Source organism: Dasypus novemcinctus, chromosome 8 (assembly GCF_030445035.2).
Source record: "Dasypus novemcinctus isolate mDasNov1 chromosome 8, mDasNov1.1.hap2, whole genome shotgun sequence".
NCBI lineage: Eukaryota > Metazoa > Chordata > Mammalia > Cingulata > Dasypodidae > Dasypus > Dasypus novemcinctus.
The window spans coordinates 41,311,425-41,328,708 of NC_080680.1; positions in this window are offsets into that span (position 1 = coordinate 41,311,425).

Genomic DNA, 17,284 nt, shown 5'->3' on the forward strand with positions numbered 1-17,284 from the left:
TTGATTTAAAGATTTCAGAGTCATAGAAATCATAGAAATAAATGAGACCATATATACCTGTGGCTCTCCAACTTTTATTAGGAACTACAAAAAGAAATGTATTTTATATCACATACACACACAGCAGAAACAAAAGCTATCAAGGTCAATTCTTACCCTTACCATATATGATGATCTACGATACTCTGCTCTTTTTTCAATGCTGGTAACAACCCTCTATGTTGATTTAATAATCTTAAACTATCAATCAGTTGCTCCTCACAGTTTGAAAAAGTCTAATTTAGAGAATGCAAAATGAGAAAAATGAGAGTCAAAAAGAGCCCTAAAGAATTCCAGTACTTAGAGGTGAACTAGAGGAGAGGGTACCTACAATAAAAGACAGAAAAGAACCATCAGAGAGATGGGTGGAAATGACCCAAGGGCCAGTGATGTCTCTCCTTATACTTGCAGGAAGAGTACATCCTCTCCAAGGATCACATTCTCGTGAGATAACCTCCAAAGCCAAGAAAAGGCAGGTTTCCCTCTTGGGTCGTTTTACAGAGTAAGGGTATCCTTCCTAAAAGGCCTCAACAACCTTCCCTTTTGTCTCACTGACCAGCATGCTTCACATACTATCCAAACTAATCACTTGCAAGGGGAATAGTATTACCTGGAGAGGCTGGGAAGAGATTACTTGCCCTAAACACAAGCTAGGGTGAACACCTGAACGTTAGGGCTCAAAAAGCTAGGAAAGGCTTACGAGAAGCTGTTACCTAGACTCCTTGCTACTTAAAGTGTGGTAAAGGGACTATTATCGCTGAAACCTCTTGGGAGCTGATTAGAGGTGCAGAATTTGATACTCCACCCCAGAACTGCAGCAGCAGAATCTGCCTGTTCACAAGATCTCAGGAGATTCACATGGACACATGGTCGAAAAGCACTGGTCTAGACCACTAGCTGTGTCTGCCATATTGCCTGACCCTGCCCTTCTCTTTGTCCCCTCTCTTATTCTTCTGTCACAAAGCCCAGAGTGCCACACATGATTTGCAAGGTTTTTCTTAATTTATTCTAACAGGTCTTTTCATTTTCTGCAGAAGCAGGCAGAACAGGGTTTTAGTATAAACTCAGCAACATTCCAGCTGTGACTAGCCCAAGTGACTGTACTGTTCCTTTAGATCTCCCAGTTCCTACTGGGAGGTTAGCCCAGGGCTGACTCAATGTTCCTTGGCTGCTGGAAAGGTCTGCATTCCTTAACAGCCCTAGGAAGGGGCATATTTGTTCGTGTTTTTTAGTGTGCTCTTTATGGTGTCCACAGATTTGGAGTCTCTATATCATAACTTCTACATGAAGGACTAGGAGGTAACCCTCTCTTGCTCCCCACCAACCCAAGCAAATATAAAGCAATGGGACAAACTCTCTTTTAATGAGTTCTTTCAATTATTGGAGAGTCTGAGACTCTGAGAGATGCATGGAGGGCACAGAAACATTTCAGAGAACAAGAAGTTGGCTCAAGGATTGGAGAACCAAACCTAGTAGGAAATGTTAGACTGAAGGAAGAATAAGAGGTAATTAAACAGCTAGATGTGGGTGATGTATCCTGAGCTTCACCCATTCTATTTGGTAATTTTTGTTCTTTCTCTCTTTTAAAAAATATCAGGTGTGGGGTACTGAAGAATTTGATAAATCCTGACAGGATATACATATAATGCCTTTCTCAACTTTCTTCCTGCACATTCATTCATTCACATTTATCTCTTGCTATGTATAAGGTACTCTGTGCTCTCAAAGTCTTGTTTTTCTAATTGCCACGAGAACATACTTTTCTAAGAAACATATATTTCAGGACAGAAACATCAATTAATTTGAGATGACTCTGTCATAGTTCTGATAACAGGTATATGGAAACTCAATATAAGGCACTGCTTCCGTACGTGGCTTTCAAACGTCTGTGGTCTGTCCCAAATGACTTTTCCAGTCCCTTATTCACTACTTGCCTCACTTGCCTGCCTCTCTTGTTCCATCAGTCTACCCACTTTTGCCTGAACACGCCAAATCCTTTCATAAAGTCCCTTTGGTCTGAATGCCTTTCTCCTAAAATATCCTTCTGTACTTAGAAACTTGTCAGGTTTTTAGGATTTTTCTGTAATCTCTTCTGCAAAGGTTTCTGTGAGCTCATCATTTAAAATTAATCTTTCTTTCATCTGTGCTCCTGTAACACAACGCTTACTCTACACTTTAGGACTTATTCTCCCCTGCATTTTGGTTGTTTTTTTGCACCTCTCCTGGTAAGCATTTTAAGTACAAAGACCATATCTTCCGTATTCTTTGTGTTCTGCTGTTACTTAGTTCCCTGCCTGACATGGTAGAATTAATGCTACTCACCAAGTACTTCTGGCTATCAGAGTCTTCTGGGCCTATAATAGGTTGGCCCCTTCGGATGGTTGGGGATAAGTGACCAATTATCACCAATGAGCTGTAAGCCAAGTGATGTGTGACATTTTGGGGCCAAAAATTTAATTGTTCATGCAAGACCCTTCAGCATCACCTTTTCTCTCTGTTGTTGTACTTAATGTTCCAGGAAACAGCTATTCCCTCAGCTGGGTCCTATGGAAGGACAATGAAAACACACAGCAGAGCCTCGGCTGATCCCTGATGGATGCGCAGAGTGAACAAGAAATAAACTTGTTATTTAAAGCTGCTGAGATGCAGGGTTGTTTGCCACAAAGCAAAGCCTACACTATCTTGTTTGATACACTCGGTAAATGGGAGGTGCTCGATCAATACTATAAGTATATTATTTTTTTAAAAATCCATTAGAAGCAGCAATTAATAATGTTATCCTCAATTGTAAATTTATGATGTAAAATTGTCAACCTTTAACTCAGCAGTCAAGAGAAGCACCGTGATGTCTGATGAAGAGTATAAAAAGATCTAGAAGCAGTTAAGTTGTGGGTATCAAACTGGCTCTAGATGATCTTGGGCTGGTCACTGATCCTCTTGGAACTCAACCTCCATAATCCTCCTGGAGATTATAATATCTACCCTGAAGTATTGTTGTAAAAAATAAAGACAGTAAATGAAAGGTGCCTGGCACATAGTAGTATACTCGGTAAGTTATTAAGACTGTTTTAGATGTATTTTTTACCTTAAACCAGGTGAGACATGGGAAACTATATTTCACTACTACTCTTCCCTATAAATCTGTGGCAAAATAAATTTGTGCACCAGTTAATTTTTTAAAAAATCTTAATAGATCACTATATATGAATATGTAATAATTTATATTTAAATCCTACTTTATTATTCAGAGAAAGGAATACTTTTAATGAATTAACAGGAAAAAGAAAAAAAAAGACTCAGGATTTGTTTTTATGTTTTTATAGATAGAAAATGGGAATCGTGTGTTTTTGAGGCTCTCAAATAATTTTATAACATTTTAAAAAATAAATCTTGGTTTGAGAAATATTTAGAGAATGATAAATTTCTTATTTGGATTTAACGCTGTCTTTTGCCTTCTTGTTTTGATTTCAAACACTTGTTTGAGTGCAGTGAACTGTTCTTCCCAATAGTTTAAATAAAGGTTTCTAACAATTTTAGCATCATAATCACCTTATAGTTCCTGGCTACTGTCATGGCATGTTCATACACTTGATTACACTCCTGGCTGTGAGGAGACATAACTTCAGTCCCTCTCCAGAAATAGAGACAGTGACTCATCCTTTGCAGCAATAAATAGCAACTTGGGTAGACCAATACCATCTTTATATCTTTTTATTATTTTTTTTATTTTTTAATATTTTTTATTGTCTTTTAAAGATACATAGATCACACAAAATGTTACATTTAAAAATATAACCCTTCAATCCTCCCACATCAACAATCTCTTTCATCAGCGTGGCACATTCATTACATTTGATGAATTCATTTTGGAGCACTGCTACACAGCATGGATTATACTTTACATTGTAACTTACACTATCCCTCAGTCCACTCAGTGGGTTACGGCAGGATATATAATGTGCTGCATCTGTCCCTACAAATCACTCAGGGCAACTCCAAGTCCCGAAAATGCCCCCATATCACACTTCTTCTTCCCTCTCCCTGCCCTCAGCAACTCCCATGGCCACTGTCTCCACATCAATGATACAGTTTCTTCCATTGCTAGAGTCACAATCTTTATATCTTGGTACACCAGGAATTTATATACACATCCCCTCAGAAATATTTTATACCTACCGTGATATGTGTTAAGAAGAAACACTGTGTTCCGAAGATAGGTTCTTGTTCCTAGGGCTTTAATAAGAGGGAAGAAAATCTCAATAGCCATAATCCGTATTTTCCAATCTAACTAAGGATCCCTTCTGTAAGAGCAGCCAAAAAGTATGCAAGAGACTAAAATCAAGAGATGGGAATGTATTCAGTTGGTCTTCTCTCCCCAAATCAACCCTCAACCCTCACCCTGCTTCCTTTCTCTACCCCTAAGTTTCTGTCTTGGTCCTCACCTAATGAACTGAAAAAAGTCAGACTGAATCAAACATTTATAATTGGTCTTAAGGATCTAAAAAGCTAATCTTTTCTGTCCTAAACAACCTTATTATTTAGCAGGGAAGAAATAAAAGAAAAATATTATTGTCCAGTATTTTGAATCATATGAAAGCACTTTCAAAATATGTAATCGTTAAAATTTGGGATCAAATTGGCAAAGTGAGTATACCCAATTTGGGATCAAATTGGCAGAGTGAGTATACCCATCCACTTCCCCTACCTTCCAAATTCTACTGAAATGCCAAACAAGAAAAATTACAATCAGAGATCTGGAATATGGAATTAGATGGACAGAGAAATAAAAGTATAAATAAATAAATAGGGCCAAAAGAAGGTTACTGCAAGGGTAAGAGAGTTTCTCAACAGGGTTAACCAGTCCAGTGTAGGGAGGGGCCTTGTCAATAATTATCTGGTCAATAAATGAAAGGACTGCTTTATGAGTTGCTGGGCCTGTCACGATTCTCCTTTTATCCTCATAGGCTGAAGTTCTCACAATGTAGTGTTGGGTTTTAACAAGGTGTTAGCTCTGTTTTTAAAGCCACAATAAGTGCTTTGAACGGCTGTTATGTAAATGAGCCAAAGATGATCTTGCATAGTGATTTAACTATTTAAAAAAAAAAAGATTTATTTATTTATGCCCCCCTCCTTGTTGTCTGCTCTCTGTGTCTATCTGCTGTATGTTCTTCTGTTTCTACTTATCTTCTCTTTAGGCAGCACCAGGAATCGATCCTGGGATGTTCCACAGTGGGAGAGAGGTGCTCAATCTCTTGTGCCACCTCAGGTCCCTGGTCTGCTGTGCCTCTTATTATCTCTCCTCTCTGTCTCTTTTTGTTACTTCACCTTGCTGCAACAGCTATCTGCTTAGGCCAGCTTGCCATGCATGCCAGCACTCCTGCACAGGCCAGTACTCCTGTATGGACCAGCACTCCACTCAGGCCAGCTTGCCACACAGGCCGGCAATCCACGCGGGCCAGCTCCTTGCTCAGGTCAATTCGCCATTCAGGCCACCTTGCCTTCACCAGGAGGCACTGGGAGTCGAATCCTGGACCTCCCATATGGTAGATGGGAGCCCAATCACTTGAGCCATATCTGCTTTCCTAGTGGTTTCCTAGTGTTAACTATTAACACTGACCCAGCTTTGCTAAAAGATACTTCTGTCCTAGTTGTCCCCTGCCTCTCACCCTGGGCACTATCCCTATTCCCATTAGTGGAATGGACCTCCTCAGTTAGGTAACCTCACAAAACAAGCCTAAGACTTTTGTACTGCTGGTGGCACTGCCCTATGGGAACCAGTTAATCTTCTCTATTCGGGTGATAAATACATTACAGTGTGCATTGAGTCAAGGCACTGAAGGTCTAAGACCTGTCATAGTTGACTTAGTTAAAGAAGTAGGACTGTCCACATTCTCTGATGGAACAGCAAGACTCCCCCAAGTACAGAGTCAATGGCTAGTGAAGAAGGATGGTCCACTGATGGGCCCTTGATATTGATGACTGTGCTTATGAACCTTTACTCTTGAAATTGAAACTTAGCACAGTTTTATAGGGTGCCTAAGTATTACCTCCTGAGAGCCTCCTTGTTATGCAAATGTGGCCTCTTTCTAAACCAAACTCAGCATATAAGTGCAATAACTTCCCCCCCCTCCGGTGTGGAACATGACTCCCAGGGATGAGCCTCCCTGGCACTGAGGGATAAAAACCAAGCACCAACTAGCAATGCAACTGGAAAAAGACCTTGACCAAAAGGGGAGAAAGATAAAAACAAATGAGTTTATATGGCTAAGAGACTTTAAAAGTGATTCAGGAGGTCATTCCAGATGTTACACTTATGCACGTCTCAACAGAGCAGGATCTCATTGACTGCCAAATTAGACACTAGCCCAAATAGCAGAGCTCCTGAGGGCTCTTGAGGCACCCAGGCAATATGGTCAGGGCAAATAGCTCATGAGTTTGGTGCCTTGCCAATTGGCCCTACCCGGGGTTGGTGCTCCCCAGTGTGACTCAGTAGTGAGAACCAGACTCAGTTATGGTTTCCCTACACATGACTCTTTGGTCCCTTCTATTTGGACCTACAGTTGGTACTGGAGTTTGTAGGTGTACATCCAAGGAACTTGAATCTTTGGACTATCCATATGCTAGCTGGTCCCTGAGCCTCAAAGGAGTTGCAATACCTACTTTCCAGTTCATTGGTCTCACCCAGGACAACTAACAAGAAGGTGATGATGGACAACTACCATACTAAGGAACTGAGAGAGTCGACAACTGCAAACAAGAGGGTCCCATCCATCGGTCATAAGAGACTGAAGCTCCCTCTCAATTAGAGGTGGAATGGGCATCACCATCCCAGAATCCTCAGGATTGGGGAATGAATTATGGACTAGAGTGGACCAACTGGTATTCCACTATAGACTTACTGTGATTCTAGCAATGGAAGAACTTATATCATTGATGTGGAGGCAACAGCCACTGGAGGTTCTGAGGTTAGGGAGAGGGAAAACAGGTGTAATTTGGGGGCATTTTCAGGACTTGGGAATTGTCCTGAGTGACACTGCAATGACAGATACAGGCCACTATATATCTTGTCATAACCTACAGAATTGTGTAGGAGAGAGGGTAAACTACCATGTAAACTAAAATCCATACATAGTGGCAATGCTCCAAAATGTGTTCATCAATTGCAGTGAATGTACCACACTAATGAAGGATGTTGTTAATGGGGGTAAATGTAGACGGTGTGGGGACCAGGGCATATGGGAATTCCCTATAGTTTTGTTTTGTTTTTTTAAGATTTATTTTTATTTATTTTTCTCCCCTTAAACTCCCTCCCCATCCCTGCCACCGCCATTGTCTGCTGTCTGTGTCCATTCGCTGTGTGTTCTTCTGTGACCGCTTTCTATCCTTATCAGTGGCACTGGGAATCTGCATTTCTTTTTGTTGCGTCATCTTGTTGTGTCAGCTCTCTGTGTGTGCGACGCCATTCTTGGGCAGGCTGCACTTTCACACTGTGCAGCTCTCCTTGCGGGGCACACTCCTTGTGTTTGGGGCTCCCCTATTCAGGGGACACCCCTACAAGGCAGGGCACTTGTTGCACGCATCAGCACTGTGCATGGGCCAGTTTCACATGGGTCAAGGAGGCCTGGGGTTTGAACCATGGACCTCCCATGTGGTAGGCAGACAACCTATCCATTGGGCCAAGTCTGCTTCCCTCCCTATAGTTTTTATGTTAAATTTATGTAATCTAATATCTTTTTCAAAAAAATTTTTTAAAAAAAGGAGGAAGCCTGATTCCTGCCATCTCACCTTTCAATTTACTGGTATAGTCTGTGCTCAAAGCTGCTACTAATGAGTTAAGGCTAACTGTAGACTACAGAGAGGTAAACAAGACAGTTTCCTTTAAAAGAGCATCTCTGCCAGGTACTGTCACCTTAAAGGATGACTTCAAAACAACATGGGTAAAGGGTTTGGGGTTACAGATTTGGATAATAAAATTTTTTTTTATTAGGCAGTTTTATTGAGATATATTCACATACCATATGATCTATCCGAAGTGTGTAATCAATGGTTTTTGGTATAAGCACAATGTTGTGCATTCATCACCACAAAAAATTTTAGAACAATTTCATTACTCCAAAAAGAAAAACTCCACACCCCTTAGCAGTCCTTCCCCAACCATACAGTAAGTTCTCTTCATTTTAAAATTTCACAGGAGAGTCAAGCACAATTTGCCTTCACCTTTGAGGGCCAACAGCAAGCACCTTTCCCTGGCTGCCGATGGACTACCTAATTAGCCCTGTGACTGCACATGGGCTTTGCTGATGGGACCGGGACACTTGCCCTGCACTTCCATTAGAAACTCAGCTTGGGCATTCGATTGAGGACATCCTCCTCATTGGAAATGACCAAGACTGTCTCATAGGCCATGACAGCTGTGAGTGAATGCTTCATTAGGAGGGGATGGGCAATTGCCTCCCAGGAGGTACAAGGTTCCTCCTCTAGAGCTACATTTGGAACTCAGAAAGGCAAACTATTTTCAGTGGATAAAAGATAAGCTCCCAGCATTCCAACCTCCCACACTGGTAAAGGAGGCCCAACTTCTGGTAGGAATGTTTGGATTCTGGCACGAAAGCATTCCTCACATCCGATATTTGCTGGCCCCCATCTATCAAGTCACCCATAAGCCTTCCACTTCTCAGTGAGGACCTGAGCAAGAGCAGGCACTGGATAAACTAAAGGAAGCTATTATCTGGCTCTCCCACTAGTGCCCTGGGGGCACGGGGAGGGGTAGACTTGCAATTTGAGGTTTCTGTCACCCCCGAATTTTGCATCCTGGGCTTCTGAATCAATTGGACAGATAAACACCTATCCATGGACTTTAGGTATAAGCAGCTATGAGACTAAGTCCAAAGATATTTGCCAGGAAGGAAGCAATTCCTGGCAGCACACTGGACACTTGTCGAAACTGAAGCCTTTACTGGAACAGAGAAATTGCCCTCTGAACTGAGGTATATATTATGCTCTGGGTAATAATGGAAAAGCCTCCCTGTAAAACTGGATTGGCAATGAAGGCCTCTTTATTAAACTTTTTAATGGTATCTACAGGACTGAGGAAAATCTGGCCTTCCTGGAGTGTCACAACTCCATGGGGAAATAACCACATACCCTACCAGTGAGGTTAACCACCTCTGCTCTTGTTCATTGGGGACCAGAGGGATGATGTCAGCACTTTCTAAACAAGAAAAGCAATGGTCTGTCTTTACCAATGGAGTGAACATGGGGTATGAGGGAGCCAGACAATGGACAGTGTTGGCAGGTTACATCTACTCAAATACTCCAATTCCATGTGGGGAATAAACCAATATGCCCAGTGGACTGAGCTAGATGCAATACTCCTAGCAAAAGTGTATGCCCTTGATAAACATTTTTCCAAAGGTTCATATTTTTACCAACTCCTGGTCAGTGGTACATGAGCTGACAACTTGGTCAGAACTTTGGCATAATCAGGCTTGGAACATATAAGGCTAAGACATTTGGAGTAAGGAAATTTGGGGAAAAGTCACCATGCTGGTTCCCACTCTGCCCATCTGGGCACATCTCAGATCATGACAAACAAGACACGAAGGAGGCACAATACAACACCAAAACCAACAAGCTAACCACCAAAGCAGGTGAGCCTCTTGGAGGAAGCGGCATCCTCAGAACTTTGGGGCAAACAAGAGGTCAGGGTATTTAAGCATCATGATGTAACATAAATGGATTGTCAACAGAGAAGTCAGCCCAGCAGAGAAACATTTACACACAGCCATTAAGGACTGCACCATGTGCCAAAGTCTAGACACTCAGCTTACTGCATGGAAGAAGAAATTCACAGAGGAAAAGGGCCACTTCACAATTGGCAAGAACGAACTGGGGAGGTCTCCTATCAGAAAGGATGATGCTGGAATGATAAAGAAGCAGGGCAGAACTTGAGTAACTCTAAGCACACAACAGTAAAAGTTGGGGAGCAGACATAAGAAGAAATGGAAACTATGGGCTCTATAGGCTCTTTCTGATATGAGAGATTCCCAGAGCTCTTGGGTTGGGTATGGAACCCCCTACTCCCACCCCAAGAGGATCTACAAGCACACCCCACAGTACTCGTCTCTGTACCCTCCAGAGCTGGCTCCTAGAATCAGAACCTGAGGATCACTGCAACCATAAAAGAGAAAGGCAGCCATGTTAAGAAATAACCAAACTTCTGGATTATTGAAAATGCAATCACTGTTATTTAAAAATTGGGCTGAATATCCAAATGGGCACAGATAACTATTAAATTAATGAATGTGCTAGAATATCAGGCTAAGGGATTCTATCAGAGTATAGCAAAGAGACAAAGAGATTTCCATAAGCTCCTATAGCCATCTAAAGAGTTTGGAAAGGAAGACAGAACAGCTAGAAGGACAAGAATCAGAGATTACTGTATTTTAGTACTGAAGAAATGTTATCAACTCACCAATTTTCATGCACCTTGCATTTTAATTCATTTCAGTCATTGGAACTTTGGAGCTCAGATTGTCCTATCTTGGGCTAGCACAGTGACTCTCAACCAGGAGTGATTCTGATCCCTAGGAAACATTTGACAATGTCTGGAGATATTTTTATTGTCACATTTGGAGATGGGGTGGCACTGCTGGCATCTGCTGTTAAATATTATGTAAGATACAGGGCAGCCCCCCACAACAAAGAATTATCCACCTCCAAATGTCTGTAGGTAAGATTGAGAAACCTTGGGTTTGTCTGGGCCCTTCAAGTTGGCTTCTATATCTCTTAGGCATAATCCCAAGAGTCTTTGTTAGCTTCTTTGCTATTTGGTTCTACCTTGTGTCCTCAGTTCTAAGTCTCCTGTCTGAGATCTAGAATCAGCCATTTCTACAAAAATACTTGATTTCTTTGAGTGGGAAATATTACCTAGAGACCACAATATGGATACTATGAGTGCTCACTGCTACTGTGTTGTCACTGCTTCTCAAAGCCTTTTCAGGGCTACTTTATATCAGAAAGAGCAAAATAACTAATGAATTCATAATGACGTGTTCATTCAAATTTAAGATTATACAGATTTACTTTTAAAAATTTTATCTACTTTTCCTTACGCTGAAGATCTTGGTCCATACTGACATTAACATATTCTGTTTATTTTAATATATATGTATAAATGTTTGAAAAATAATAACCAATAATATTATTACTAACAATAAGACTATTTTTAAGGATTTATTTACTTGCAGTTTAAAAAAAACAACAACAAAAAAAAACTACCTTAGATTCTTCCCACTAAGTCAAATACTGCATCTATTAAAATAATTCTTTTATTTACGGTATACCATCAACTGGGTGAAGAGTTAGGTTCCCTTGTTTGTTGTTCAATTTTAAGGATTGCTTTGTTTTCTTTTTTCTTTAATTTTATTTTCAGTTATGCAAAAACATTTACATAATTCCAATAATATAACTATTTTTCAAAGGCACATTCAGAAAAGTCTACTGTCCAACAATGTCCCTTCTACCCTGCTCCCTCCTTCCACCTAAAGTTAACTATTTTTGAAATTTTTGATATTTCTTTTCGAAAATATAGGCACGAACGTTTTCCCCTCCTTTTTTTTTCGGCTGGCCTTATTAGTGGAGGGCTCACCTCGGTCTGGGAGAGGGGAAGCTGGGACCCACAGAACAAGTGCGCACCTCAGGGGGTTTTCGCCGGCATCAGAGGATCCTCCACGCACACCTGGAGGCAACACCGTCATGGATGAACCCCCCTCGCGGAGCGCAGCGCTATGCCGGAGGCGCCGTGGGCACAGCTGGGTCCCTGGGCAGCAAGGTCTCAGTGTCGGCTCAATGTCGATGGCTGGGACACTGCCCAACATGAGCACACCGTCGGGACAGACCAGGAATTCTCAAAATTGCAGGCGACGTCGTGGTGGCGCACCGAAAACCAAGAGAAGAGCTTGGGGCCGCTGGTGAGGCATCATCGCAGGACGCCGGCAGCACCTCCTGCAGGCGGGCCGGGGCAGGTGCACCTGCGCCTGGCCCAGGGGGCACGTCTCGGGACCCAAAAGTCGGAATGAGCCCGCCCCCGGGTCTGGAGCCTTTCTTAGCATGCACCTCAAACCCCAACTGGTTGAACCGGAAGCTGAGCACAACCAGGCCCGGAGGCCGGAGGCGCCGTAACACCTCGTTCTTCTGAGTGGTCTGGCCCCATGGTGCCTCAGAGGGAGGCCACACTGATTCTGAGCAGCACCCTCCCCACTCGAGCCCACATTCACAGCTGCCCCGGGGTAGTGGGCGCATCAAGAGGGTGTGACTGAGCGCCCAGGCGCAAGCCCCGGCTTAGGCGCCGGCAGGTGACGCGCGCCGGGCAGTGCACGTGGCGCACGTGGCGCGAACTGAGTGGCGCCGGTTCAACTCCGGCTCCTGGGAGCCTCCCAGCCACTTTTTACTCTCAAACAGTTCTTTACCTTACCTTTTATCAATAAATCCTGGAGATCATTGTAAAGTAATAGAATACTCATTCCTTTTTTTTGGATTTCGTAGCACTTTATTATGTGGATGTGTTTTCACAAGCCTTTGTGTTTTCAATTGTTTGCTTATTCATGGGCATTTAAGTATTCCCAGTCTTTTACTACAAATAGTGCTGCCACAATGAGTAGTTATGTGCATATATAATTTTGTACTTATGCCAGTGTATCTTTGGAATAGATTTTCCAAAGTGTGATTGCTGGTTCAGAAGGCAAATGCAAATGTAATTTTGCTAGATTTCGTATTCCCATGGGCAATGCATGAGCGTGCCTTTTCCCTATAGCTTTGCCAACAGAGTGTTGTCAAACTTAGAATTTTGCCAGTTTTATTGGTGATAAATTGTATTTTGGTGTAGTTTTGTTTCTCTTATAAAGATGTTGAATATCTATTCATTACTTAAAGGCTATTAGCATTATTTCTATTATCTGTTCATATCTTTTGCTTATTTTTAATGTTAGGAAAAATACTCTTTGGAAATAAATGACAATGAAAGCATGCCATCAAAACTGTGGGTCAAAGTGACACAAGAAGATGTGTAGCCTAATTGTATTTATTAGAAGCCAATTAAGATTGAAAATAAATTAAGAATTCTTCTGAAGATACTACAAAAAGGATGATGAAAACTTTTTTGTGACTAGTAATGGAAGAAATTGTAGCACTGATGTGAAGAAAGTGGCCACGGTAGTTGCTGAGGGCAGGGAGAAGGAAGAAGAGATGTGATGTGGGGCATATTCGGGACTTGGAGTTGTCCTAAATGATATTGTAGGGACAGATGCTGGACATTATATATCCTGACATAACCCACTGAAAGTACAGGAGGGAGAGTGTAAACTACAGTGTAAACTATTATCCACGTGGTGCAGCAGTGCTCCAAAATGTATTCACCAAATGCAATGAATGTGCCACAATGACGAAAGAGGGTGTTGATGTGGGAGGAGTGGGGGTGGGATAGGGTATGGAGTATATGGGATCCTCTTATATTATTTAATGTAACATTTTTTGTCATCTATGTATCCTAAAAAAATTTCAATTAAACAAATTAAATTTAAAAAAATTTTTAAAAAGATATCCTAAATGACTTATTAAAGATAAGAAGAGTAGTTGACAAAAATATCTGACTAATAAAGCAAAACCAAATCATTTAAAAAGCACAAAGGCCTGAATAGTAAAAACCAAATCCCGACTTTTGGAAAAGACTAATACCTGAGCCAGTGGCTTTGAAATGACTAATAAAATAGCCTTGGCTAGTGTTATTAAGAAAGAGGAGTAAAGACACAAATAACAATGTTAAGAATTGGAAAGGTATCATCCCTTTAGAGTCAGAGGATATTTAAAAATTAAAAGTGAATCCTCTATGCATATATCTAAACCAGGAAAATTGATACGTAAATAAATGGAATGTTTTCTAGGAAATTTTAAATCATAAAAAATTGATTGAAAAAGAAAATCTTAAAAAATCCTTAAAGAAATTAAGAAATAGTCAAAATTTACCCATGACAACTGGTGTTAAGCATGTTCTGCTTAGGATGGAGAAAGCTGGAAAGAGCATTGCTGTCACTCTAAAACAAACAAAAATCCTAATGATTATAAAATCATAACTTTTCTTGAATTCATGAGAGAGCAACCAAGTAGCCTGAAAACTAAGGAAAGACAAGGCCCTCCAAGAAAGCCAGAGGTAGGTACTGGCTCACCTGTGGCAGGGCATAGGAAGAAGTGACACAGTGTCATCCAAGCAGGTAAAAGAAGGTAGCTAAATTTTTAAATGAATCGGTAAATGCCAAATGTGGGCTAACACGAGAGCAAAGAAACCTGGGAGTTACACACACACGGGAATGTGCACCCTCTTCTAAGTTCTTCTCCAAGACCTCCCCCATGAATTCATGGGAAAGATTGGAGGCAGGGTGGAGTCAGAAGGAGGAGGCCTCCCTTGGTGGCGGTGGTGCAGGCCTGGAAGAGGGCAGTGGCTGCTGCTGCAAGGAAGCGTCAAGCCACCAGGAACCTCTTAAGCTGCTGGGGAAAGGTAAGCAAACCCCGTGGCCCAAGGGCAGAGGTGAAACCCCTTGTGGCTAGGAAAAGGGGAAAACCCTCTCCCTCTGGGAAGGAGTCAGGGAATCATGTTGGGCCCACAGCATTACCAGTCACTTATGCTGGGGGATGGGGAGCCTCACTGAGAGAGCCCCCCGCCCCGCTCCCAAGACCCAGGATTTCCGAGCCTGCCTAACTCTGAGGTGGACCAGGGCAAGGGAGAAGCTCCCTGCCCCCACCACCCAGCTAGCAGGTGCCAAGGAACAAGGACAGGAAAGGGCAGGAATGTGGAGAAAGGCTCCTTCCTGGTGCAGATACCCAGTGAAGCCCTGAAGCTGAGGGTGGAGGGGGAACGTTGAGAAATGCCCTCCTCTATCCATAGGGCACTGAAAGTAACCACAGGGCCCACCAAGCCCAAACTCAGTTCCAGTCCCGACTAGATTGACTCCATCCTCCACGGTGACAGGTGCCCATTTCTAGGCATAAATGCTAGTTAGCTCAGTCTTTACTGTCATATCCGAGCTATCTGGTGTTCAGTCAAAAATTATGAGATATAAAGGAGGAAATATAAAAGACTCCAAATCCAGTAGTTTTATGAGTGAGTTCTACAAAATCTTTCTGGAATATATAGTTTGGCTATCATTTAAGGAATTCAAGAGTATGAAAAACCAGTGTGGAGGGTAGAGGGTAGAGGGAAAAATCAATATTAATGAAATTGTCAAGAGGAGGGACACAGAATCTGCTTTGGAAATTCAGGCAGTAAAATCTTGCCCTGACCTGAAGCTTGTGCTCTAATCAAAAGTTACCACAGGGAAGCCGATGTGGCTCAAGCAATGGGGTTCCTGTCTACCATATAGGAGGTCCAGGCCTCCTGGTGAAGGCAAACTGGCTCGCGCAGAGAGCTGGCGCAGCAAGATGACGTAACAAAAAGACACAAAGGAGAGACAATAAGAGATGCAGCAGACCAGGGAGCTGAGGTGGTGCAAGAGAATTGAGCGCCTTTCTCCAATTCCAGAAGTTTCCAGGATAGGTTACCGGTGCCGCCTAAAGAGAAAGACAGGAAGACAGGCAGACACAGAACAACACATGGTGAACAGACACAGAGAGCAGATACTGAGCGCAAACAATGGGGTGGGAGGGGGTGTGAATAAATAAAAAAAAATAAAATAATTAGTTCATTTAAAAAAAAAGTGACCACAGAAGTATGGTCTCCTTTCAGTTTTCCAAGGGTCCAAGAAGAGATTAAATCTGATCTGGCTTATTTAAGTATTAAATGAGAAATCTTCCATAGAACAGAACCTGGCTTCTTCTTATGGTTTACAAACATGACCCAATCTCCTCCATAAAACTTTACTCCCGAAAACAGGCAGCTGGGCCATGAACCAATTTGATTTTTCACAACATGGTTTTAAGATATTTATCTTGCTTCCTGAGACTCTTGGTGCCCCCTTAAGTTTTGCCCTCCAGCCGGGTGCCTCCTGGGCTCCACCCTGGCTGTGGCCTCAGTCCTGGAGACTGGGTTCCCTCCAGGACGAATGAGAGCTTTGCCTGCTGTGTCAACATTACCCAACTCCATTACGCCATGTATCTTCTGAGGAGCTGTTTGTTCTCTGCCAACCTAAAATTTCTTTCATTTAAATCTCTCTGAAGGACGGACGGAGGAAAGGCAGGTGGGAGGAAAGGTTCAAAAGCAAAGAAAACAAGGAGGGAGGAGGAAGTGGCCAGTGCTCAGTGAACCCTCAAGTGTGAAAGGCTAATCCAGAAATCACTCACTTATCACCACCATGAAACCAGCCCAGGGTGACATCTCCTGCTACGCATGGAACTCACCTTCCCCACCTCTCATAAAGCCTCACTTCCTAAACCAAAGTGACCTTCTGAAACCTGGCCATTCTGCTTCGCTCTTGGCCTCATGCCTGTCCAATGCAAAAGCTACACACCATTAGCTTCCTTCCAAAGTCCCCATCTACTTCTCATTCAGACGAATATGTTTCCTGTTTTCAAGAGAGGGGTATTGGCTCATGACCACAGTTTAAAAAAAAAAAAGCTCCAGTGCATAGGGCTGTTAGAATTTCTAAGGCATTTACTATTGCATGGGCCAGTTTGAAAGAGAGCAGAAAGCAGCACTCCGTGTTCAGAACAGTCATTGTGGGCCTGTTATGCCCAAAGGAATAGAGTGTCGAAAGAGAGCTTATACTTTAAGATTAGACTGATTGTCAACCAAATAACACGTTACTACCTCTTGCCAACAAGTCAGACCCTTTTGCTGATGAAGAAATTTTAAGAATAAAATTTTTAAAAGCTGGTTTAAAAGCAAGGCATAATTTTCTAGGTGGGTTTCTTGTGAAAGGGATGGGAATTGGGATGGGAGGGCTTTGGCTTGGCTTCTACTGGGTCCCTGAACTTTTCTCTGTAGAGAGTGGGCATCTGTCCATCCCCCCGCCAAGATGCCCGTTTTCCCATCAGTCCCATGCTTCCCATCTGAACTGAGTTGAAACACCAATCTTTCTCTCCTGAAGTCTCCCCACTTTTAAATGGAGTCAGTACTATTGGCCCCTGGCTCTCAATCATCAGTGCTGGGAAGTGGAAGAATGGTCAAGCAAAGAAGAGTTGGCTTGGAGTGCAGACACACTGAAGGTAAATGCGAAGCCTAAAGGCAAGTTGACACTTCCTCTTGAAATGAACACTT